A 20,649-nucleotide genomic window follows, 5' to 3' on the forward strand; every position below is an offset into this window, starting at 1 on the left:
GACCCGTTTTGTCTGCTTCCACTTTTGGGAGTCTGATTACTTTTTACCGGTTGTATCACACCTTTCTAAAATTCCTACTTTTTGTTGACCCCTTGCTCAACACTCTGTGAAGACAAAAGAAATGTTGTAAAATACACAGTCCTCCATTCCAATGAAACTGTGTGGCGTTCCATCGTTAACTCTGACATCGCAGTTCCGCTCATCCGCCCGCGTCTCTTGCGCAGATGTGTATAGATGGGGGATTAGCTCAAATGGTAGAGCGCTCGCTTAGCATGCGAGAGGTAGTGGGATCGATGCCCGCATCCTCCACACACATGCTTTTCCATCTTGAACCCCAGAGACAAACACTCATTTTCTGCACCTTCCGCTCGCTAGGAATGAGGATCAAAGGCTGGCAAAACCTTAGCTGGGGTATCCTTCGATAGCTCAGCTGGTAGAGCGGAGGACTGTAGATTGACAAAATGTTGAGAAAACTGTAATCCTTAGGTCGCTGGTTCGATTCCGGCTCGAAGGAACTTTTACGTCACGTTGATAACACACCGTCTTTCTTGTTGACCCTTTCCCGTTTGCATCCCATGATACAACAGCGTCTTCCTTACTCCACCGCTTTAGTGGAAAACGGCCCACATCTCTGGCAAACCATTTTTGGGCTTCTACCTGCCAGGGTAATTACCTATTACTGTTACCCTGACTCAATTAAAAAAGGGGAGTCGGGCAGCTTGCTAGAAAGAGTTACAGAGTTCAGCTGGGTAGGGTTGAGGATCAAAGGCCAAAAAAGACTCTTGTGGGGTATCCTTTCATAGCTCAGTGGCCATCAAGTTCCCCCTTTTTAGCCTCACTGCACCTCAGTCCAGAGCACAAAAAAAAGCAACAAGGGCAAGAGTGCTTTCTCCCACTTTCCATTCCATCTACTAGGTCATTGGAGAAGAACTAAAGTCAGTAGCGACCCTTATTGGCAGCAGCCCACTACTTTGTTTGAAGACAAAGTGCTTTGTATTTTACTTAATACCTCTAGCGACCCGTTTTGTCTGCTTCCACTTTTGGGAGTCTGATTACTTTTTACCGGTTGTATCACACCTTTCTAAAATTCCTACTTTTTGTTGACCCCTTGCTCAACACTCTGTGAAGACAAAAGAAACGTTGTAAAATACACAGTCCTCCATTCCAATGAAACTGTGTGGCGTTCCATCGTTAACTCTGACATCGCAGTTCCGCTCATCCGCCCGCGTCTCTTGCGCAGATGTGTATAGATGGGGGATTAGCTCAAATGGTAGAGCGCTCGCTTAGCATGCGAGAGGTAGCCGGATCGATGCCTGCATCCTCCACACACATGCTTTTCCATCTTGAACCCCAGAGACAAACACTCATTTTCTGCACCTTCCGCTCGCTAGGAATGAGGATCAAAGGCTGGCAAAACCTTAGCTGGGGTATCCTTCGATAGCTCAGCTGGTAGAGCGGAGGACTGTAGATTGACAAAATGTTGAGAAAACTGTAATCCTTAGGTCGCTGGTTCGATTCCGGCTCGAAGGAACTTTTACGTCACGTTGATAACACACCGTCTTTCTTGTTGACCCTTTCCCGTTTGCATCCCATGATACAACAGCGTCTTCCTTACTCCACCGCTTTAGTGGAAAACGGCCCACATCTCTGGCAAACCATTTTTGGGCTTCTACCTGCCAGGGTAATTACCTATTACTGTTACCCTGACTCAATTAAAAAAGGGGAGTCGGGCAGCTTGCTAGAAAGAGTTACAGAGTTCAGCTGGGTAGGGTTGAGGATCAAAGGCCAAAAAAGACTCTTGTGGGGTATCCTTTCATAGCTCAGTGGCCATCAAGTTCCCCCTTTTTAGCCTCACTGCACCTCAGTCCAGAGCACAAAAAAAGCAACAAGGGCAAGAGTGCTATCTCCCACTTTCCATTCCATCTACTAGGTCATTGGAGAAGAACTAAAGTCAGTAGCGACCCTTATTGGCAGCAGCCCACTACTTTGTTTGAAGACAAAGTGCTTTGTATTTGACTTAATACCTCTAGCGACCCGTTTTGTCTGCTTCCACTTTTGGGAGTCTGATTACTTTTTACCGGTTGTATCACACCTTTCTAAAATTCCTACTTTTTGTTGACCCCTTGCTCAACACTCTGTGAAGACAAAAGAAATGTTGTAAAATACACAGTCCTCCATTCCAATGAAACTGTGTGGCGTTCCATCGTTAACTCTGACATCGCAGTTCCGCTCATCCGCCCGCGTCTCTTGCGCAGATGTGTATAGATGGGGGATTAGCTCAAATGGTAGAGCGCTCGCTTAGCATGCGAGAGGTAGCGGGATCGATGCCCGCATCCTCCACACACATGCTTTTCCATCTTGAACCCCAGAGACAAACACTCATTTTCTGCACCTTCCGCTCGCTAGGAATGAGGATCAAAGGCTGGCAAAACCTTAGCTGGGGTATCCTTCGATAGCTCAGCTGGTAGAGCGGAGGACTGTAGATTGACAAAATGTTGAGAAAACTGTAATCCTTAGGTCGCTGGTTCGATTCCAGCTCGAAGGAACTTTTACGTCACGTTGATAACACACCGTCTTTCTTGTTGACCCTTTCCCGTTTGCATCCTATGATACAACAGCGTCTTCCTTACTCCACCGCTTTAGTGGAAAACGGCCCACATCTCTGGCAAACCATTTTTGGGCTTCTACCTGCCAGGGTAATTACCTATTACTGTTACCCTGACTCAATTAAAAAAGGGGAGTCGGGCAGCTTGCTAGAAAGAGTTACAGAGTTCAGCTGGGTAGGGTTGAGGATCAAAGGCCAAAAAAGACTCTTGTGGGGTATCCTTTCATAGCTCAGTGGCCATCAAGTTCCCCCTTTTTAGCCTCACTGCACCTCAGTCCAGAGCACAAAAAAAAGCAACAAGGGCAAGAGTGCTTTCTCCCACTTTCCATTCCATCTACTAGGTCATTGGAGAAGAACTAAAGTCAGTAGCGACCCTTATTGGCAGCAGCCCACTACTTTGTTTGAAGACAAAGTGCTTTGTATTTGACTTAATACCTCTAGCGACCCGTTTTGTCTGCTTCCACTTTTGGGAGTCTGATTACTTTTTACCGGTTGTATCACACCTTTCTAAAATTCCTACTTTTTGTTGACCCCTTGCTCAACACTCTGTGAAGACAAAAGAAATGTTGTAAAATACACAGTCCTCCATTCCAATGAAACTGTGTGGCGTTCCATCGTTAACTCTGACATCGCAGTTCCGCTCATCCGCCCGCGTCTCTTGCGCAGATGTGTATAGATGGGGGATTAGCTCAAATGGTAGAGCGCTCGCTTAGCATGCGAGAGGTAGCGGGATCGATGCCCGCATCCTCCACACACATGCTTTTCCATCTTGAACCCCAGAGACAAACACTCATTTTCTGCACCTTCCGCTCGCTAGGAATGAGGATCAAAGGCTGGCAAAACCTTAGCTGGGGTATCCTTCGATAGCTCAGCTGGTAGAGCGGAGGACTGTAGATTGACAAAATGTTGAGAAAACTGTAATCCTTAGGTCGCTGGTTCGATTCCGGCTCGAAGGAACTTTTACGTCACGTTGATAACACACCGTCTTTCTTGTTGACCCTTTCCCGTTTGCATCCCATGATACAACAGCGTCTTCCTTACTCCACCGCTTTAGTGGAAAACGGCCCACATCTCTGGCAAACCATTTTTGGGCTTCTACCTGCCAGGGTAATTACCTATTACTGTTACCCTGACTCAATTAAAAAAGGGGAGTCGGGCAGCTTGCTAGAAAGAGTTACAGAGTTCAGCTGGGTAGGGTTGAGGATCAAAGGCCAAAAAAGACTCTTGTGGGGTATCCTTTCATAGCTCAGTGGCCATCAAGTTCCCCCTTTTTAGCCTCACTGCACCTCAGTCCAGAGCACAAAAAAAAAAGCAACAAGGGCAAGAGTGCTATCTCCCACTTTCCATTTCATCTACTAGGGCATTGGAGAAGAACTAAAGTCAGTAGCGACCCTTATTGGCAGCAGCCCACTACTTTGTTTGAAGACAAAGTGCTTTGTATTTGACTTAATACCTCTAGCGACCCGTTTTGTCTGCTTCCACTTTTGGGAGTCTGATTACTTTTTACCGGTTGTATCACACCTTTCTAAAATTCCTACTTTTTGTTGACCCCTTGCTCAACACTCTGTGAAGACAAAAGAAATGTTGTAAAATACACAGTCCTCCATTCCAATGAAACTGTGTGGCGTTCCATCGTTAACTCTGACATCGCAGTTCCGCTCATCCGCCCGCGTCTCTTGCGCAGATGTGTATAGATGGGGGATTAGCTCAAATGGTAGAGCGCTCGCTTAGCATGCGAGAGGTAGCGGGATCAATGCCCGCATCCTCCACACACATGCTTTTCCATCTTGAACCCCAGAGACAAACACTCATTTTCTGCACCTTCCGCTCGCTAGGAATGAGGATCAAAGGCTGGCAAAACCTTAGCTGGGGTATCCTTCGATAGCTCAGCTGGTAGAGCGGAGGACTGTAGATTGACAAAATGTTGAGAAAACTGTAATCCTTAGGTCGCTGGTTCGATTCCGGCTTGAAGGAACTTTTACGTCACGTTGATAATACACCGTCTTTCTTGTTGACCCTTTCCCGTTTGCATCCCATGATACAACAGCGTCTTCCTTACTCCACCGCTTTAGTGGAAAACGGCCCACATCTCTGGCAAACCATTTTTGGGCTTCTACCTGCCAGGGTAATTACCTATTACTGTTACCCTGACTCAATTAAAAAAGGGGAGTCGGGCAGCTTGCTAGAAAGAGTTACAGAGTTCAGCTGGGTAGGGTTGAGGATCAAAGGCCAAAAAAGACTCTTGTGGGGTATCCTTTCATAGCTCAGTGGCCATCAAGTTCCCCCTTTTTAGCCTCACTGCACCTCAGTCCAGAGCACAAAAAAAAGCAACAAGGGCAAGAGTGCTTTCTCCCACTTTCCATTCCATCTACTAGGTCATTGGAGAAGAACTAAAGTCAGTAGCGACCCTTATTGGCAGCAGCCCACTACTTTGTTTGAAGACAAAGTGCTTTGTATTTGACTTAATACCTCTAGCGACCCGTTTTGTCTGCTTCCACTTTTGGGAGTCTGATTACTTTTTACCGGTTGTATCACACCTTTCTAAAATTCCTACTTTTTGTTGACCCCTTGCTCAACACTCTGTGAAGACAAAAGAAATGTTGTAAAATACACAGTCCTCCATTCCAATGAAACTGTGTGGCGTTCCATCGTTAACTCTGACATCGCAGTTCCGCTCATCCGCCCGCGTCTCTTGCGCAGATGTGTATAGATGGGGGATTAGCTCAAATGGTAGAGCGCTAGCTTAGCATGCGAGAGGTGGTGGTATCGATGCCCGCATCCTCCACACACATGCTTTTCCATCTTGAACCCCAGAGACAAACACTCATTTTCTGCACCTTCCGCTCGCTAGGAATGAGGATCAAAGGCTGGCAAAACCTTAGCTGGGGTATCCTTCGATAGCTCAGCTGGTAGAGCGGAGGACTGTAGATTGACAAAATGTTGAGAAAACTGTAATCCTTAGGTCGCTGGTTCGATTCCGGCTCGAAGGAACTTTTATGTCACGTTGATAACACACCGTCTTTCTTGTTGACCCTTTCCCGTTTGCATCCCATGATACAACAGCGTCTTCCTTACTCCACCGCTTTAGTGGAAAACGGCCCACATCTCTGGCAAACCATTTTTGGGCTTCTACCTGCCAGGGTAATTACCTATTACTGTTACCCTGACTCAATTAAAAAAGGGGAGTCGGGCAGCTTGCTAGAAAGAGTTACAGAGTTCAGCTGGGTAGGGTTGAGGATCAAAGGCCAAAAAAGACTCTTGTGGGGTATCCTTTCATAGCTCAGTGGCCATCAAGTTCCCCCTTTTTAGCCTCACTGCACCTCAGTCCAGAGCACAAAAAAAAAGCAACAAGGGCAAGAGTGCTTTCTCCCACTTTCCATTCCATCTACTAGGTCATTGGAGAAGAACTAAAGTCAGTTGCGACCCTTATTGGCAGCAGCCCACTACTTTGTTTGAAGACAAAGTGCTTTGTATTTGACTTAATACCTCTAGCGACCCGTTTTGTCTGCTTCCACTTTTGGGAGTCTGATTACTTTTTACCGGTTGTATCACACCTTTCTAAAATTCCTACTTTTTGTTAGTGTTGGGCGAACATCTAGATGTTCGGGTTCGGGCCGAACAGGCCGAACATGGCCGCGATGTTCGGGTGTTCGACCCGAACTCCGAACATAATGGAAGTCAATGGGGACCCGAACTTTTGTGGTTTGTAAAGCCTCCTTACATGCTACATACCCCAAATTTACAGGGTATGTGCACCTTGGGAGTGGGTACAAGAGGAAAATTTTTTTTTTAGCAAAAAGAGCTTATAGTTTTTGAGAAAATCGATTTTAAAGTGTCAAAGGGAAAACTGTCTTTTAAATGCGGGAAATGTCTGTTTTCTTTGCACAGGTAACATGCTTTTTGTCGGCATGCAGTCATAAATGTAATACATATAAGAGGTTCCAGGAAAAGGGACCGGTAATGCTAACCCAGCAGCAGCACACGTGATGGAACAGGAGGAGGGTGGCGCAGGAGGAGAAGGCCACGCTTTGAGACACAACAACCCAGGCCTTGCATGAGGACAAGAAGCGTGCGGATAGCATGCTTTGTACCACCATGCAGTCATAAATGTAATAAAGATAAGTGGTTCAATAAACAGGGACCACGCGGCAACGCTAACCCAGCAGCAGCACACGTGATGGAACAGGAGGAGGCGCAGGAGGAGAAGGCCACGCTTTGTGAGACACAACAACCCAGGCCTTGCATGAGGACAAAAAGCGTGCGGATAGCATGCTTTGTACCGCCATGTAGTCATAAATGTAATAAAGATAAGAGGTTCCATAAACAGGGACCGGCAACGGTAACCCAGCAGCAGCAGCAGCAGCAGCAGCAGCACACGTGATGGAACAGGAGGAGGCGCAGGAGGAGAAGGCCACGCTTTGTGAGACACAACAACCCAGGCCTTGCATGAGGACAAAAAGCGTGCGGATATAGCAGCAATGCTTTTTGCCGCCATGCAGTCATAAATGTAATACAGATGAGAGGTTCAATAAACAGGGACCGGAAACGCTAAACCATCCCAGATGTTCATCGGTCATGTTACTTGGTTGGGGTCCAGGAGTGTTGCGTAGTCGTTTCCAATCCAGGATTGATTCATTTTAATTTGAGTCAGACGGTCTGCATTTTCTGTGGAGAGGCGGATACGCCGATCTGTGATGATGCCTCCGGCAGCACTGAAACAGCGTTCCGACATAACGCTGGCTGCCGGGCAAGCCAGCACCTCTATTGCGTACATTGCCAGTTCGTGCCAGGTGTCTAGCTTCATGCCCGGTTTCAGTTCCAGCGGTGCCAGCCACAAATCCGTCTGTTCCTTTATTCCCCTCCAAATTTCCTCCCCTGTGTGCTGCTTATCCCCAAGGCAGATCAGCTTCAGCAACGCTTGCTGACGCATGCCAACAGCTGTGCTGCACTGCTTCCACGATCCTACTGCTGCTGGTGCTGGGTTAGCATTTCCGGATGAGGTACAGCTTTGAGATGCATTGGAGGAGAAGGAGTCAGAGAGGTAGGTGCTGCTGTTGTTATCCAGCTGTTTGCGGCGTGGGCAACACCCGCGCCATAGCAGGTGAGGAATCGCTGCCAGGCTCCACAAGGTTCACCCAGTGCGCGGTAAGGGAGATGTATCGACCCTGGCCGAACGCACTCGTCCAGGTGTCAGTGGTGAGGTGAACCTTGCAGGCAACGGCATTCTTCAAGCTTCGGGTTATTTAGCTGACCACGTGCTCATGCAACTCAGGCACTGCAGAGCGCGCAAAGTGGTAGCGGCTGGGAACCACGTAACGTGGGATGGCCACTGACATCATGCCCTTGAAGCTGTTTGTCTCCACCACTCGATATGGCAGCATTTCGCAGGCCAGAAGCTTGGCTATGCTGGCTGGCTGTTACTGCCACGGCCCGGGGGTCATTTGCTGGCAATTTCCTCTTGTGCTCAAACATCTCAGAGACAGACAACTCAACCGTAGCGCTGCACACCGAAGGGCTGTTGGTTGTTGTGTTTGATGAACACTGGGAGACCTCAAGAGCACTAGTCCGGAAAGTGACAGTGTCAGCATCGTCTGATGTTTGTGAATGTTGTGAACCACGCAATGGCTGGGCTACTGCTGCTGCTGAGGCGGGTCTGGTGGTGAGTCTGGTGAACCCAAGGGAGGCAGTGTTGCTGGTGGTACCCTGTCCTGCCGCGTTTGCCCACAGAGTGGGATGTTTGGATAGAATGTGGCGGCTCATGCTGGTGGTGGAGAGGTTGTTAATACTTTTCCCCCTGCTCAGGCGGGTCTTGCACACCTTGCAAATCGCCATGGTAACATCCTCAGTGCAGTCTTCAAAGAAAGCCCAGACTTTAACTGGCTGAGGACTCGGACCTCGTGCGTGATGTGCTGGTGCTGCTTAACCCACTGCTGGACGCTTGAGAGGTCATCCAAGTAATTATCTGGTCCTGTTCTTTTGGATCTGTGAGGGTTGTTGTCCTGGACAACATGGGCAGTATTGAGTGGGTTTTCTTGGGTGCTCCCCTGTGGCCTGTACGTGAACCGTCAGGGGAAACACCTCTTCCCTTGCCCCTCCCTCTTTCACCGGATTTCTTCCTCATTTCACTTATCCTTAAAGTACACGCTGACTGGCAGCAGTACAGTGGCAGTACAGAAATGCTATACACTATTGTCAGCAGTGACACAGAGCACAATGCTATACAGTGGCGGGTGAGCGGTGTACTACTGTTCCCAGCAGACACAGAGTGGAAGTAAACACAATGCTATATAGTGTGGCTGAGCCGTGTACACAGAGTGGCATTAAACACAATGCTATATAGTCTGCTATATAGTCACCCCGAACAGGGTGATGTTCTGCAGAACCCGAACAGTGGCAAACACTGTTCGCCCAACACTACTGGGAGGCAACGCAGATTTTAGTACCTAAACACACGATACAACATGTTTTCCGGGGTCGGACTCTGAGGCACATACAGATGGTCCCGATCATCATCCTCATCATACAACTCTTCTCCTGAGTCTGACCCACCCACCACCTCTGCCACCCCAACATCCCCAGACACAGACCCCTCATCGTCCTCAACATTAACTTGGGATGCTGGCCTGAGCCAGACCTCCTCCTCCACATCAGGCCCCATCATCTCCTCAATGGCAGCCCTCATTAATCGCTCTGGCGACGGACTGATGGACACAACGTTCTCCTCCGGGGAGGGCTGCTGCTGACCACTGGCTGCTGGGGTGGATGTTATAGCTTGCGTGGGGCGTTGGCTGTTGCTGTTGTTGGGAGTGCTGCTCACAGCGGAGGTCTCTGGGGAACTCATGTTGAGCTCATATAGTGGTTGACGGTGAGTGGAGTATTACTGATCCCAGCAATATACACACTGACTGGCAGAGTACGCAATGCTATATAGTGTGGCTGAGCGGTGTACACAGAGTGGCAGTAAACACAATGCTATATAGTCTGGCTGAGCGAGCGGTGTACTACTGTTCCCAGCAGAATCAGAGTGGCAGTAAACAATGGTATATAGTCTGGCTGAGCGGTGTACACAGAGTGTCAGTAAACAATGGTATATAGTCTGGCTGAGCGAGCGGTGTACTACTGTTCCCAGCAGAATCAGAGTGGCAGTAAACAATGGTATATAGTCTGGCTGAGCGGTGTACACAGAGTGTCAGTAAACAATGGTATATAGTCTGGCTGAGCGGTGTACACACAATGCTATATAGTCTGCTATATAGTGTCAGTAAACAATGGTATATAGTCTGGCTGAGCGAGCGGTGTACTACTGTTCCCAGCAGAATCAGAGTGGCAGTAAACAATGGTATATAGTCTGGCTGAGCGGTGTACACAGAGTGTCAGTAAACAATGGTATATAGTCTGGCTGAGCGGTGTACACACAATGCTATATAGTCTGCTATATAGTGTCAGTAAACAATGGTATATAGTCTGGCTGAGCGAGCGGTGTACTACTGTTCCCAGCAGAATCAGAGTGGCAGTAAACAATGGTATATAGTCTGGCTGAGCGGTGTACACAGAGTGTCAGTAAACAATGGTATATAGTCTGGCTGAGCGAGCGGTGTACTACTGTTCCCAGCAGAATCAGAGTGGCAGTAAACAATGGTATATAGTCTGGCTGAGCGGTGTACACAGAGTGTCAGTAAACAATGGTATATAGTCTGGCTGAGCGGTGTACACAGAGTGGCAGTAAACACAATGCTATATACTCTGGCTGAGCGAGCGGTGTACTACTGTTCCCAGCAGACACAGAACAGTAAACAGAATGCTATATAGTGTGGCTGAGCGAGCGGTGTACCACTATTCCCAGCAGACACAGAACAGTAAACAGAATGCTATATAGTGTGGCTGAGCGAGCGGTGTACCACTATTCCCAGCAGACACAGAACAGTAAACAGAATGCTATATAGTGTGGCTGAGCGAGCGGTGTACCACTATTCCCAGCAGACACAGAACAGTGAACAGAATGCTATATAGTGTGGCTGAGCGAGCGGTGTACCACTATTCCCAGCAGACACAGAACAGTGAACAGAATGCTATATAGTGTGGCTGAGCGAGCGGTGTACCACTATTCCCAGCAGACACAGAACAGTGAACAGAATGCTATATAGTGTGGATGAGCGAGCGGTGTACCACTATTCCCAGCAGACACAGAACAGTAAACAGAATGCTATATAGTGTGGCTGAGCGAGCGGTGTACCACTATTCCCAGCAGACACAGAACAGTGAACAGAATGCTATATAGTGTGGCTGAGCGAGCGGTGTACCACTATTCCCAGCAGACACAGAACAGTGAACAGAATGCTATATAGTGTGGCTGAGCGAGCGGTGTACCACTATTCCCAGCAGACACAGAACAGTAAACAGAATGCTATATAGTGTGGCTGAGCGAGCGGTGTACCACTATTCCCAGCAGACACAGAACAGTAAACAGAATGCTATATAGTGTGGCTGAGCGAGCGGTGTACCACTATTCCAAGCAGACACAGAACAGTGAACAGAATGCTATATAGTGTGGCTGAGCGAGCGGTGTACCACTATTCCCAGCAGACACAGAGTGGCAGTAAACAGAATGCTATATAGTGTGGCTGAGCGAGGTACACAGAGTGGCAGTAAACAGAATGCTATATAGTGTGGCTGAGCAAGCGGTGTACTACTATTCCCAGCAGACACAGAGTGGCAGTAAACAGAATGCTATATAGTGTGGCTGAGCGAGGTACACAGAGTGGCAGTAAACAGAATGCTATATAGTGTGGCTGAGCAAGCGGTGTACTACTGTTCCCAGCAGTGACACAATGACAGGGGGGACCCTGGCTAGCGTGGCTGGAGCGCGAACTACCCTGCCTGCCTACCCAAAGCTAAACCCACAGACAAATGGCGGAGATATGACGTGGTTCGGGTATTTATTTACCCGAACCACGTGACAGTTCGGCCAATCAGAGCGCGTTCGGGTCCGAACCACGTGACCCGTTCGGCCAATCACAGCGCTAGCCGAACGTTCGGGGAACGTTCGGCCATGCGCTCTTAGTTCGGCCATATGGCCGAACGGTTTGGCCGAGCACCGTCAGGTGTTCGGCCGAACTCGAACATCACCCGAACAGGGTGATGTTCTGCAGAACCCGAACAGTGGCGAACACTGTTCGCCCAACACTACTTTTTGTTGACCCCTTGCTCAACACTCTGTGAAGACAAAAGAAATGTTGTAAAATACACAGTCCTCCATTCCAATGAAACTGTGTGGCGTTCCATCGTTAACTCTGACATCGCAGTTCCGCTCATCCGCCCGCGTCTCTTGTGCAGATGTGTATAGATGGGGGATTAGCTCAAATGGTAGAGCGCTCACTTAGCATGCGAGAGGTAGCGGGATCGATGCCCGCATCCTCCACACACATGCTTTTCCATCTTGAACCCCAGAGACAAACACTCATTTTCTGCACCTTCCGCTCGCTAGGAATGAGGATCAAAGGCTGGCAAAACCTTAGCTGGAGTATCCTTCGATAGCTCAGCTGGTAGAGCGGAGGACTGTAGATCGACAAAATGTTGAGAAAACTGTAATCCTTAGGTCGCTGGTTCGATTCCGGCTCGCAGGAACTTTTACGTCACGTTGATAACACACCGTCTTTCTTGTTGACCCTTTCCCGTTTGCATCCCATGATACAACAGCGTCTTCCTTACTCCACCGCTTTAGTGGAAAACGGCCCACATCTCTGGCAAACCATTTTTGGGCTTCTACCTGCCAGGGTAATTACCTATTACTGTTACCCTGACTCAATTAAAAAAGGGGAGTCGGGCAGCTTGCTAGAAAGAGTTACAGAGTTCAGCTGGGTAGGGTTGAGGATCAAAGGCCAAAAAAGACTCTTGTGGGGTATCCTTTCATAGCTCAGTGGCCATCAAGTTCCCCCTTTTTAGCCTCACTGCACCTCAGTCCAGAGCACACAAAAAAAAGCAACAAGGGCAAGAGTGCTTTCTCCCACTTTCCATTCCATCTACTAGGTCATTGGAGAAGAACTAAAGTCAGTAGCGACCCTTATTGGCAGCAGCCCACTACTTTGTTTGAAGAAAAAGTGCTTTGTATTTGACTTAATACCTCTAGCGACCCGTTTTGTCTGCTTCCACTTTTGGGAGTCTGATTACTTTTTACCGGTTGTATCACACCTTTCTAAAATTCCTACTTTTTGTTGACCCCTTGCTCAACACTCTGTGAAGACAAAAGAAATGTTGTAAAATACACAGTCCTCCATTCCAATGAAACTGTGTGGCGTTCCATCGTTAACTCTGACATCGCAGTTCCGCTCATCCGCCCGCGTCTCTTGCGCAGATGTGTATAGATGGGGGATTAGCTCAAATGGTAGAGCGCTCGCTTAGCATGCGAGAGGTAGCGGGATCGATGCCTGCATCCTCCACACACATGCTTTTCCATCTTGAACCCCAGAGACAAACACTCATTTTCTGCACCTTCCGCTCGCTAGGAATGAGGATCAAAGGCTGGCAAAACCTTAGCTGGGGTATCCTTCGATAGCTCAGCTGGTAGAGCGGAGGACTGTAGATTGACAAAATGTTGAGAAAACTGTAATCCTTAGGTCGCTGGTTTGATTCCGGCTCGAAGGAACTTTTACGTCACGTTGATAACACACCGTCTTTCTTGTTGACCCTTTCCCGTTTGCATCCCATGATACAACAGCGTCTTCCTTACTCCACCGCTTTAGTGGAAAACGGCCCACATCTCTGGCAAACCATTTTTGGGCTTCTACCTGCCAGGGTAATTACCTATTACTGTTACCCTGACTCAATTAAAAAAGTGGAGTCGGGCAGCTTGCTAGAAAGAGTTACAGAGTTCAGCTGGGTAGGGTTGAGGATCAAAGGCCAAAAAAGACTCTTGTGGGGTATCCTTTCATAGCTCAGTGGCCATCAAGTTCCCCCTTTTTAGCCTCACTGCACCTCAGTCTAGAGCACAAAAAAAAAGCAACAAGGGCAAGAGTGCTTTCTCCCACTTTCCATTCCATCTACTAGGTCATTGGAGAAGAACTAAAGTCAGTAGCGACCCTTATTGGCAGCAGCCCACTACTTTGTTTGAAGACAAAGTGCTTTGTATTTGACTTAATACCTCTAGCGACCCGTTTTGTCTGCTTCCACTTTTGGGAGTCTGATTACTTTTTACCGGTTGTATCACACCTTTCTAAAATTCCTACTTTTTGTTGACCCCTTGCTCAACACTCTGTGAAGACAAAAGAAATGTTGTAAAATACACAGTCCTCCATTCCAATGAAACTGTGTGGCGTTCCATCGTTAACTCTGACATCGCAGTTCCGCTCATCCGCCCGCGTCTCTTGCGCAGGTGTGTATAGATGGGGGATTAGCTCAAATGGTAGAGCGCTCGCTTAGCATGCGAGAGGTAGCGGGATCGATGCCCGCATCCTCCACACACATGCTTTTCCATCTTGAACCCCAGAGACAAACACTCATTTTCTGCACCTTCCGCTCGCTAGGAATGAGGATCAAAGGCTGGCAAAACCTTAGCTGGGGTATCCTTCGATAGCTCAGCTGGTAGAGCGGAGGACTGTAGATTGACAAAATGTTGAGAAAACTGTAATCCTTAGGTCGCTGGTTCGATTCCGGCTCGAAGGAACTTTTACGTCACGTTGATAACACACCGTCTTTCTTGTTGACCCTTTCCCGTTTGCATCCCATGATACAACAGCGTCTTCCTTACTCCACCGCTTTAGTGGAAAACGGCCCACATCTCTGGCAAACCATTTTTGGGCTTCTACCTGCCAGGGTAATTACCTATTACTGTTACCCTGACTCAATTAAAAAAGGGGAGTCGGGCAGCTTGCTAGAAAGAGTTACAGAGTTCAGCTGGGTAGGGTTGAGGATCAAAGGCCAAAAAAGACTCTTGTGGGGTATCCTTTCATAGCTCAGTGGCCATCAAGTTCCCCCTTTTTAGCCTCACTGCACCTCAGTCTAGAGCACAAAAAAAAAGCAACAAGGGCAAGAGTGCTATCTCCCACTTTCCATTTCATCTACTAGGACATTGGAGAAGAACTAAAGTCAGTAGCGACCCTTATTGGCAGCAGCCCACTACTTTGTTTGAAGACAAAGTGCTTTGTATTTGACTTAATACCTCTAGCGACCCGTTTTGTCTGCTTCCACTTTTGGGAGTCTGATTACTTTTTACCGGTTGTATCACACCTTTCTAAAATTCCTACTTTTTGTTGACCCCTTGCTCAACACTCTGTGAAGACAAAAGAAATGTTGTAAAATACACAGTCCTCCATTCCAATGAAACTGTGTGGCGTTCCATCGTTAACTCTGACATCGCAGTTCCGCTCATCCGCCCGCGTCTCTTGCGCAGATGTGTATAGATTGGGGATTAGCTCAAATGGTAGAGTGCTCACTTAGCATGCGAGAGGTAGCGGGATCGATGCCCGCATCCTCCACACACATGCTTTTTCATCTTGAACCCCAGAGACAAACACTCATTTTCTGCACCTTCCGCTCGCTAGGAATGAGGATCAAAGGCTGGCAAAACCTTAGCTTGGGTATCCTTCGATAGCTCAGCTGGTAGAGCGGAGGACTGTAGATTGACAAAATGTTGAGAAAACTGTAATCCTTAGGTCGCTGGTTCGATTCCGGCTCGAAGGAACTTTTACGTCACGTTGATAACACACCGTCTTTCTTGTTGACCCTTTCCCGTTTGCATCCCATGATACACCAGCGTCTTCCTTACTCCACCGCTTTAGTGGAAAACGGCCCACATCTCTGGCAAACCATTTTTGGGCTTCTACCTGCCAGGGTAATTACCTATTACTGTTACCCTGACTCAATTAAAAAAGGGGAGTCGGGCAGCTTGCTAGAAAGAGTTACAGAGTTCAGCTGGGTAGGGTTGAGGATCAAAGGCCAAAAAAGACTCTTGTGGGGTATCCTTTCATAGCTCAGTGGCCATCAAGTTCCCCCTTTTTAGCCTCACTGCACCTCAGTCCAGAGCACAAAAAAAAAGCAACAAGGGCAAGAGTGCTTTCTCCCACTTTCCATTCCATCTACTAGGTCATTGGAGAAGAACTAAAGTCAGTAGCGACCCTTATTGGCAGCAGCCCACTACTTTGTTTGAAGACAAAGTGCTTTGTATTTGACTTAATACCTCTAGCGACCCGTTTTGTCTGCTTCCACTTTTGGGAGTCTGATTACTTTTTACCGGTTGTATCACACCTTTCTAAAATTCCTACTTTTTGTTGACCCCTTGCTCAACACTCTGTGAAGACAAAAGAAATGTTGTAAAATACACAGTCCTCCATTCCAATGAAACTGTGTGGCGTTCCATCGTTAACTCTGACATCGCAGTTCCGCTCATCCGCCCGCGTCTCTTGCGCAGATGTGTATAGATGGGGGATTAGCTCAAATGGTAGAGCGCTCGCTTAGCATGCGAGAGGTAGCGGGATCGATGCCCGCATCCTCCACACACATGCTTTTCCATCTTGAACCCCAGAGACAAACACTCATTTTCTGCACCTTCCGCTCGCTAGGAATGAGGATCAAAGGCTGGCAAAACCTTAGCTGGGGTATCCTTCGATAGCTCAGCTGGTAGAGCGGAGGACTGTAGATTGACAAAATGTTGAGAAAACTGTAATCCTTAGGTCGCTGGTTCGATTCCGGCTCGAAGGAACTTTTATGTCACGTTGATAACACACCGTCTTTCTTGTTGACCCTTTCCCGTTTGCATCCCATGATACACCAGCGTCTTCCTTACTCCACCGCTTTAGTGGAAAACGGCCCACATCTCTGGCAAACCATTTTTGGGCTTCTACCTGCCAGGGTAATTACCTATTACTGTTACCCTGACTCAATTAAAAAAGGGGAGTCGGGCAGCTTGCTAGAAAGAGTTACAGAGTTCAGCTGGGTAGGGTTGAGGATCAAAGGCCAAAAAAGACTCTTGTGGGGTATCCTTTCATAGCTCAGTGGCCATCAAGTTCCCCCTTTTTAGCCTCACTGCACCTCAGTCCAGAGCACAAAAAAAAAGCAACAAGGGCAAGAGTGCTTTCTCCCACTTTCCATTCCATCTACTAGGTCATTGGAGAAGAACTAAAGTCAGTAGCGACCCTTATTGGCAGCAGCCCACTACTTTGTTTGAAGACAAAGTGCTTTGTATTTGACTTAATACCTCTAGCGACCCGTTTTGTCTGCTTCCACTTTTGGGAGTCTGATTACTTTTTACCGGTTGTATCACACCTTTCTAAAATTCCTACTTTTTGTTGACCCCTTGCTCAACACTCTGTGAAGACAAAAGAAATGTTGTAAAATACACAGTCCTCCATTCCAATGAAACTGTGTGGCGTTCCATCGTTAACTCTGACATCGCAGTTCCGCTCATCCGCCCGCGTCTCTTGCGCGGATGTGTATAGATGGGGGATTAGCTCAAATGGTAGAGCGCTCGCTTAGCATGCGAGAGGTAGCGGGATCGATGCCCGCATCCTCCACACACATGCTTTTCCATCTTGAACCCCAGAGACAAACACTCATTTTCTGCACCTTCCGCTCGCTAGGAATGAGGATCAAAGGCTGGCAAAACCTTAGCTGGGGAATCCTTCGATAGCTCAGCTGGTAGAGCGGAGGACTGTAGATTGATGAAATGTTGAGAAAACTGTAATCCTTAGGTCGCTGGTTCGATTCCGGCTCGAAGGAACTTTTACGTCACGTTGATAACACACCGTCTTTCTTGTTGACCCTTTCCCGTTTGCATCCCATGATACAACAGCGTCTTCCTTACTCCACCGCTTTAGTGGAAAACGGCCCACATCTCTGGCAAACCATTTTTGGGCTTCTACCTGCCAGGGTAATTACCTATTACTGTTACCCTGACTCAATTAAAAAAGGGGAGTCGGGCAGCTTGCTAGAAAGAGTTACAGAGTTCAGCTGGGTAGGGTTGAGGATCAAAGGCCAAAAAAGACTCTTGTGGGGTATCCTTTCATAGCTCAGTGGCCATCAAGTTCCCCCTTTTTAGCCTCACTGCACCTCAGTCCAGAGCACAAAAAAAAGCAACAAGGGCAAGAGTGCTATCTCCCACTTTCCATTTCATCTACTAGGGCATTGGAGAAGAACTAAAGTCAGTAGCGACCCTTATTGGCAGCAGCCCACTACTTTGTTTGAAGACAAAGTGCTTTGTATTTGACTTAATACCTCTAGCGACCCGTTTTGTCTGCTTCCACTTTTGGGAGTCTGATTACTTTTTACCGGTTGTATCACACCTTTCTAAAATTCCTACTTTTTGTTGACCCCTTGCTCAACACTCTGTGAAGACAAAAGAAATGTTGTAAAATACACAGTCCTCCATTCCAATGAAACTGTGTGGCGTTCCATCGTTAACTCTGACATCGCAGTTCCGCTCATCCGCCCGCGTCTCTTGCGCAGATGTGTATAGATGGGGGATTAGCTCAAATGGTAGAGCGCTCGCTTAGCATGCGAGAGATAGCGGGATTGATGCCCGCATCCTCCACACACATGCTTTTCCATCTTGAACCCCAGAGACAAACACTCATTTTCTGCACCTTCCGCTCGCTAGGAATGAGGATCAAAGGCTGGCAAAACCTTAGCTGGGGTATCCTTCGATAGCTCAGCTGGTAGAGCGGAGGACTGTAGATTGACAAAATGTTGAGAAAACTGTAATCCTTAGGTCGCTGGTTCGATTCCGGCTCGAAGGAACTTTTACGTCACGTTGATAACACACCGTCTTTCTTGTTGACCCTTTCCCGTTTGCATCCCATGATACAACAGCGTCTTCCTTACTCCACCGCTTTAGTGGAAAACGGCCCACATCTCTGGCAAACCATTTTTGGGCTTCTACCTGCCAGGGTAATTACCTATTACTGTTACCCTGACTCAATTAAAAAAGGGGAGTCGGGCAGCTTGCTAGAAAGAGTTACAGAGTTCAGCTGGGTAGGGTTGAGGATCAAAGGCCAAAAAAGACTCTTGTGGGGTATCCTTTCATAGCTCAGTGGCCATCAAGTTCCCCCTTTTTAGCCTCACTGCACCTCAGTCCAGAGCACAAAAAAAAGCAACAAGGGCAAGAGTGCTATCTCCCACTTTCCATTTCATCTACTAGGGCATTGGAGAAGAACTAAAGTCAGTAGCGACCCTTATTGGCAGCAGCCCACTACTTTGTTTGAAGACAAAGTGCTTTGTATTTGACTTAATACCTCTAGCGACCCGTTTTGTCTGCTTCCACTTTTGGGAGTCTGATTACTTTTTACCGGTTGTATCACACCTTTCTAAAATTCCTACTTTTTGTTGACCCCTTGCTCAACACTCTGTGAAGACAAAAGAAATGTTGTAAAATACACAGTCCTCCATTCCAATGAAACTGTGTGGCGTTCCATCGTTAACTCTGACATCGCAGTTCCGCTCATCCGCCCGCGTCTCTTGCGCAGATGTGTATAGATGGGGGATTAGCTCAAATGGTAGAGCGCTCGCTTAGCATGCGAGAGGTAGCGGGATCGATGCCCGCATCCTCCACACACATTCTTTTCCATCTTGAACCCCAGAGACAAACACTCATTTTCTGCACCTTCCGCTCGCTAGGAATGAGGATCAAAGGCTGGCAAAACCTTAGCTGGGGTATCCTTCGATAGCTCAGCTGGTAGAGCGGAGGACTGTAGATTGACAAAATGTTGAGAAAACTGTAATCCTTAGGTCGCTGGTTCGATTCCGGCTCGAAGGAACTTTTACGTCACGTTGATAACACACCGTCTTTCTTGTTGACCCTTTCCCGTTTGCATCCCATGATACAACAGCGTCTTCCTTACTCCACCGCTTTAGTGGAAAACGGCCCACATCTCTGGCAAACCATTTTTGGGCTTCTACCTGCCAGGGTAATTACCTATTACTGTTACCCTGACTCAATTAAAAAAGGGGAGTCGGGCAGCTTGCTAGAAAGAGTTACAGAGTTCAGCTGGGTAGGGTTGAGGATCAAAGGCCAAAAAAGACTCTTGGGGGGTATCCTTTCATAGCTCAGTGGCCATCAAGTTCCCCCTTTTTAGCCTCACTGCACCTCAGTCCAGAGCACAAAAAAAAAGCAACAAGGGCAAGAGTGCTATCTCCCACTTTCCATTCCATCTACTAGGTCATTGGAGAAGAACTAAAGTCAGTAGCGACCCTTATTGGCAGCAGCCCACTACTTTGTTTGAAGAAAAAGTGCTTTGTATTTGACTTAATACCTCTAGCGACCCATTTTGTCTGCTTCCACTTTTGGGAGTCTGATTACTTTTTACCGGTTGTATCACACCTTTCTAAAATTCCTACTTTTTGTTGACCCCTTGCTCAACACTCTGTGAAGACAAAAGAAATGTTGTAAAATACACAGTCCTCCATTCCAATGAAACTGTGTGGCGTTCCATCGTTAACTCTGACATCGCAGTTCCGCTCATCCGCCCGCGTCTCTTGCACAGATGTGTATAGATGGGGGATTAGCTCAAATGGTAGAGCGCTCGCTTAGCATGCGAGAGATAGCGGGATCGATGCCCGCATCCTCCACACACATGCTTTTCCATCTTGAACCCCAGAGACAAACACTCATTTTCTGCACCTTCCGCTCGCTAGGAATGAGGATCAAAGGCTGGCAAAACCTTAGCTGGGGAATCCTTCGATAGCTCAGCTGGTAGAGCGGAGGACTGTAGATTGATGAAATGTTGAGAAAACTGTAATCCTTAGGTCGCTGGTTCGATTCCGGCTCGAAGGAACTTTTACGTCACGTTGATAACACACCGTCTTTCTTGTTGACCCTTTCCCGTTTGCATCCCATGATACAACAGCGTCTTCCTTACTCCACCGCTTTAGTGGAAAACGGCCCACATCTCTGGCAAACCATTTTTGGGCTTCTACCTGCCAGGGTAATTACCTATTACTGTTACCCTGACTCAATTAAAAAAGGGGAGTCGGGCAGCTTGCTAGAAAGAGTTACAGAGTTCAGCTGGGTAGGGTTGAGGATCAAAGGCCAAAAAAGACTCTTGTGGGGTATCCTTTCA

General features: G+C 47.7%; 23 non-coding genes across 23 annotated transcripts; all 23 read left to right on the forward strand.

The window, feature by feature from the left end:
- The first annotated feature begins 236 nt into the window (after positions 1–236).
- On the forward strand, positions 237–309 carry TRNAA-AGC (transfer RNA alanine (anticodon AGC)). The gene has a single exon. It is a non-coding gene; the product is annotated as a tRNA-Ala (tRNA).
- A 106-nt stretch (positions 310–415) lies between these two features.
- Positions 416–514, forward strand: TRNAY-GUA (transfer RNA tyrosine (anticodon GUA)). Its single transcript has 2 exons — positions 416–452; positions 479–514. It is a non-coding gene; the product is annotated as a tRNA-Tyr (tRNA).
- Positions 515–1,431: 917 nt separating this feature from the next.
- Positions 1,432–1,530, forward strand: TRNAY-GUA (transfer RNA tyrosine (anticodon GUA)). The gene is made up of 2 exons: positions 1,432–1,468; positions 1,495–1,530. It is a non-coding gene; the product is annotated as a tRNA-Tyr (tRNA).
- A 737-nt stretch (positions 1,531–2,267) lies between these two features.
- TRNAA-AGC (transfer RNA alanine (anticodon AGC)) lies at positions 2,268–2,340 on the forward strand. The gene has a single exon. It is a non-coding gene; the product is annotated as a tRNA-Ala (tRNA).
- A 106-nt stretch (positions 2,341–2,446) lies between these two features.
- TRNAY-GUA (transfer RNA tyrosine (anticodon GUA)) lies at positions 2,447–2,545 on the forward strand. The gene is made up of 2 exons: positions 2,447–2,483; positions 2,510–2,545. It is a non-coding gene; the product is annotated as a tRNA-Tyr (tRNA).
- A 738-nt stretch (positions 2,546–3,283) lies between these two features.
- On the forward strand, positions 3,284–3,356 carry TRNAA-AGC (transfer RNA alanine (anticodon AGC)). Its single transcript has one exon. It is a non-coding gene; the product is annotated as a tRNA-Ala (tRNA).
- A 106-nt stretch (positions 3,357–3,462) lies between these two features.
- On the forward strand, positions 3,463–3,561 carry TRNAY-GUA (transfer RNA tyrosine (anticodon GUA)). Its single transcript has 2 exons — positions 3,463–3,499; positions 3,526–3,561. It is a non-coding gene; the product is annotated as a tRNA-Tyr (tRNA).
- A 740-nt stretch (positions 3,562–4,301) lies between these two features.
- On the forward strand, positions 4,302–4,374 carry TRNAA-AGC (transfer RNA alanine (anticodon AGC)). Its single transcript has one exon. It is a non-coding gene; the product is annotated as a tRNA-Ala (tRNA).
- A 106-nt stretch (positions 4,375–4,480) lies between these two features.
- On the forward strand, positions 4,481–4,579 carry TRNAY-GUA (transfer RNA tyrosine (anticodon GUA)). Its single transcript has 2 exons — positions 4,481–4,517; positions 4,544–4,579. It is a non-coding gene; the product is annotated as a tRNA-Tyr (tRNA).
- Positions 4,580–5,496: 917 nt separating this feature from the next.
- TRNAY-GUA (transfer RNA tyrosine (anticodon GUA)) lies at positions 5,497–5,595 on the forward strand. The gene is made up of 2 exons: positions 5,497–5,533; positions 5,560–5,595. It is a non-coding gene; the product is annotated as a tRNA-Tyr (tRNA).
- Positions 5,596–13,147: 7,552 nt separating this feature from the next.
- On the forward strand, positions 13,148–13,246 carry TRNAY-GUA (transfer RNA tyrosine (anticodon GUA)). Its single transcript has 2 exons — positions 13,148–13,184; positions 13,211–13,246. It is a non-coding gene; the product is annotated as a tRNA-Tyr (tRNA).
- A 739-nt stretch (positions 13,247–13,985) lies between these two features.
- Positions 13,986–14,058, forward strand: TRNAA-AGC (transfer RNA alanine (anticodon AGC)). Its single transcript has one exon. It is a non-coding gene; the product is annotated as a tRNA-Ala (tRNA).
- Positions 14,059–14,164: 106 nt separating this feature from the next.
- On the forward strand, positions 14,165–14,263 carry TRNAY-GUA (transfer RNA tyrosine (anticodon GUA)). Its single transcript has 2 exons — positions 14,165–14,201; positions 14,228–14,263. It is a non-coding gene; the product is annotated as a tRNA-Tyr (tRNA).
- A 918-nt stretch (positions 14,264–15,181) lies between these two features.
- Positions 15,182–15,280, forward strand: TRNAY-GUA (transfer RNA tyrosine (anticodon GUA)). The gene is made up of 2 exons: positions 15,182–15,218; positions 15,245–15,280. It is a non-coding gene; the product is annotated as a tRNA-Tyr (tRNA).
- Positions 15,281–16,019: 739 nt separating this feature from the next.
- Positions 16,020–16,092, forward strand: TRNAA-AGC (transfer RNA alanine (anticodon AGC)). Its single transcript has one exon. It is a non-coding gene; the product is annotated as a tRNA-Ala (tRNA).
- A 106-nt stretch (positions 16,093–16,198) lies between these two features.
- Positions 16,199–16,297, forward strand: TRNAY-GUA (transfer RNA tyrosine (anticodon GUA)). Its single transcript has 2 exons — positions 16,199–16,235; positions 16,262–16,297. It is a non-coding gene; the product is annotated as a tRNA-Tyr (tRNA).
- A 739-nt stretch (positions 16,298–17,036) lies between these two features.
- Positions 17,037–17,109, forward strand: TRNAA-AGC (transfer RNA alanine (anticodon AGC)). Its single transcript has one exon. It is a non-coding gene; the product is annotated as a tRNA-Ala (tRNA).
- A 106-nt stretch (positions 17,110–17,215) lies between these two features.
- Positions 17,216–17,314, forward strand: TRNAY-GUA (transfer RNA tyrosine (anticodon GUA)). The gene is made up of 2 exons: positions 17,216–17,252; positions 17,279–17,314. It is a non-coding gene; the product is annotated as a tRNA-Tyr (tRNA).
- A 917-nt stretch (positions 17,315–18,231) lies between these two features.
- Positions 18,232–18,330, forward strand: TRNAY-GUA (transfer RNA tyrosine (anticodon GUA)). The gene is made up of 2 exons: positions 18,232–18,268; positions 18,295–18,330. It is a non-coding gene; the product is annotated as a tRNA-Tyr (tRNA).
- Positions 18,331–19,068: 738 nt separating this feature from the next.
- On the forward strand, positions 19,069–19,141 carry TRNAA-AGC (transfer RNA alanine (anticodon AGC)). The gene has a single exon. It is a non-coding gene; the product is annotated as a tRNA-Ala (tRNA).
- Positions 19,142–19,247: 106 nt separating this feature from the next.
- TRNAY-GUA (transfer RNA tyrosine (anticodon GUA)) lies at positions 19,248–19,346 on the forward strand. The gene is made up of 2 exons: positions 19,248–19,284; positions 19,311–19,346. It is a non-coding gene; the product is annotated as a tRNA-Tyr (tRNA).
- Positions 19,347–20,085: 739 nt separating this feature from the next.
- On the forward strand, positions 20,086–20,158 carry TRNAA-AGC (transfer RNA alanine (anticodon AGC)). Its single transcript has one exon. It is a non-coding gene; the product is annotated as a tRNA-Ala (tRNA).
- Positions 20,159–20,264: 106 nt separating this feature from the next.
- TRNAY-GUA (transfer RNA tyrosine (anticodon GUA)) lies at positions 20,265–20,363 on the forward strand. The gene is made up of 2 exons: positions 20,265–20,301; positions 20,328–20,363. It is a non-coding gene; the product is annotated as a tRNA-Tyr (tRNA).
- Positions 20,364–20,649: the final 286 nt, after the last annotated feature.

Source organism: Hyperolius riggenbachi, chromosome 4, assembly GCF_040937935.1.
Source record: "Hyperolius riggenbachi isolate aHypRig1 chromosome 4, aHypRig1.pri, whole genome shotgun sequence".
NCBI lineage: Eukaryota > Metazoa > Chordata > Amphibia > Anura > Hyperoliidae > Hyperolius > Hyperolius riggenbachi.